The following is a 2,777-nucleotide window of genomic DNA, read 5'->3' on the forward strand; positions in this document are numbered from 1 at the left end:
TGATTCGGAGCTGATGCATATAAGGCCAAACTCGCGATGCCGAACACTCCCTAAGGTATTCGGTCTTCGTGGTATAAACCGGGCCTAAATAATGGCCTTTGTAAGAAGCCGCTTGTGTCCAGGTACGTGCATTGTTCTGGCGTGGCCACATGCCAAGACGTCAGTATCCTTCTCAACGGTGGATATGTATCAACAAGAGACAGTAAAAAAGGTTTACGCAGGGTCTTAATCTAAAAAGAATCCTTGGAGCGGGTCCCTGCTGCACGTCTGGGCCTGTGACTCCGTTGTGCCATATCCTGGACGGGTGTAGCACGAAGATCGTCTGTAAAAGAGAGGAATTTAGGTGAAAAATTTGTCGTGCGAAAAGATAGCTTTTAAAGAAACCATGTAAAATTCAAGATGAGAAAAAATTGCCACTTGTCTGCGCGCGTTGAGCCCCTTGTGTTGACAACTAGGGGTGTGACCAATTATTCGGTATAAATAGCGGCGCCGGACTTGATTAATTGTGTCTGAGGTCTTGACGACCTATTGGATGCTTTCGCTGGTCCGGGCGCCTTTAGTGTGCGGCTGCCAATGCAGCCGCACTCTCTTCGGCGCGCAGAGATCGCTTGATATTTCCTTTCACTAAAATGATGCCACGTGGACCGGGCATCTTGAGTGTGAGGGAGGCGTAGTGTGGTATTGCATTAAAGCGAGCAAAAGCTCCGCGTCCGAGCAGTGCTTGATAGCCACTTTGGAACGGAGCGATGTGGAAGGTTAAATGCTCGTGACGGAAGTTATCGGGGGAGCCGAATATAACTTGTAATAGGAGGGAGCCCGTACAATGAGACCCTGGGCCTGGCGTTACTCCTTTGAAGGTAGTATTGCTATGGCGAATTTTTGTTGGGTCTAACCCTATCCCACGGATTGTATCCTGATATATTAGGTTTAGACTGCTACCACTGTCCATCAGGACTCGTGTGAAGTGATGTCCGCCAATTATTGGGTCTAATACCAGGGCGGCCCATCCTGCGTGTCGGATACTTGCTGAGTAATCGCGATGGTCGAAAGTGATCGGTTGAGACGACCTGTGGCAGGACTTCTCGGTGACAGGCACTTGGGTACATTTTCCTGGGAGTGCCGCGTTGTTTTTCCCTTGATCACGTGTAACACGTTTACTGTTTTGACTTCTGGTGGAAATTTCTTTTGTTCCCCAGTGTCTTGCTTGGGAGGCTCGTCCTCATCTTCACTTGGTGTATCCTCCCCCTTGTGTACGGCGTTGAGCTTGCCGGACTGCTTGAAGACACAACATTCTCTGTGGGTATGATTAGACGGTTTACCAGGGGTACTATGGATCTGACATACTTGGTCCAGAATTTTGTTGAGGCTGGATAGTTCATCCCTGGTGCCTTTAGAGGGCGGCTTTTGCTGACCTGGCCGAGAGCTTTTGAATCCGGCGTTTACTATCGTGCCCTTCATGTTGTCTTCTTTATTCCGGCGTTTGTTATTGCTGTTGCGCCGTGATTTCCCGTTTCCATCTCTAACTTCAGATGTACTGGGGTCGCTGGTGCTGCATCTGGCTAGCCAGCTGTCCTCACCCATGCAAAAGCGGGTCATGAGGTTTGTTAATGCGGCCATCGTTCTCGGCTTATTTTGGCCGAGGTGTCTGGCGAGCCATTCGTCACGGACACTATGCTTAAAAGCTGCCAAGGCTTCGGCATCCGGACAGTCGACAATCTGGTTCTTTTTAGTAAAAAAAACATGTTCCAAAGCTTTCGGGCTGACTCTCCGGGCTGTTGAGTTATATGACTCAAATCGTCCGCATCCGGGGGTCGGACATAAGTCCCTTGAAAATTTGCCCGAAAGGTGTCTTCGAGCTCTTCCCAGCTTCCAATGGAGCTTTCGGGGAGGCCTTTGAGCCAGTGACGAGCTGGCCCTTTGAGCTTGAGGGGTAAGTACTTGATGGCGTGGAGATCATCTCCTCGAGCCATATGGATATGGAGGATGTAGTCCTCAATCCAGACCCCAGGGTCTGTTGTTCCGTCGTATGCCTCTATGTTTACGGGTTTGAATCCCTCTGGAAATTCATGGTCCAACACCTCATCGATGAAACATAGGGGGTGTGCGGCACCCCTGTAGCTGGGTGTACCGCGTTGTTCGGATGTTTGTTGTGTTGCATTGTATGCTGGGGCGCGCTTGCGTGGTCCATAGATGGATCTTGTTGCGCCGTCCTTTGCGTGCGAGCCCTCGCATGGGTCGCGTGTTGTATTGTGAGTGGCATTGTGTGCCGCTCTGTGTTGGTAGAGGGGTCGTTTATCCAGCCAGGTGGCTGCTTTGATATTTGGTTGTGGGGGGGGGGGGGTCTGAGGCCTCCTCATCGAATTCAGGTAGCAGCTTCCGCTTTGGGTAGCTCTTGGAGGGGCGATTGTCGTCGTACCTCGCTGCTGTGTTGAGTATTTTACTCCATCTGAATTGCAGTGTGTCTTGCGCAGCCCTGAGCCTTTGCTTCTGTTTTTTAAGACTCCTCGCAGTGGCAACAAGCCTTTTACGGGCATTCTGCTGCTCCGGGTGCCTATCCGGCGTTATATCGTCCGGACCATTATCCTTGATAGAATTTGTTTGTTCGGTTTGATTATCCGGATTGCCGCTGTCCGGTAGCGGTTCGCCCTGCTCCAGCGCTGGGTCTATGTGATCGTTATTTTTGTCGAGGCGGGATTTGGGGCGGCGCTTGCGTCGCCGTTTTGACTGCTTCTCGAGGGAACAAGCCTTCGATGCATCCTTCCGCTCCTCGTCGTCAT

This window comes from Triticum urartu, chromosome 7 (assembly GCF_003073215.2).
Source record: "Triticum urartu cultivar G1812 chromosome 7, Tu2.1, whole genome shotgun sequence".
Lineage (NCBI taxonomy): Eukaryota > Viridiplantae > Streptophyta > Magnoliopsida > Poales > Poaceae > Triticum > Triticum urartu.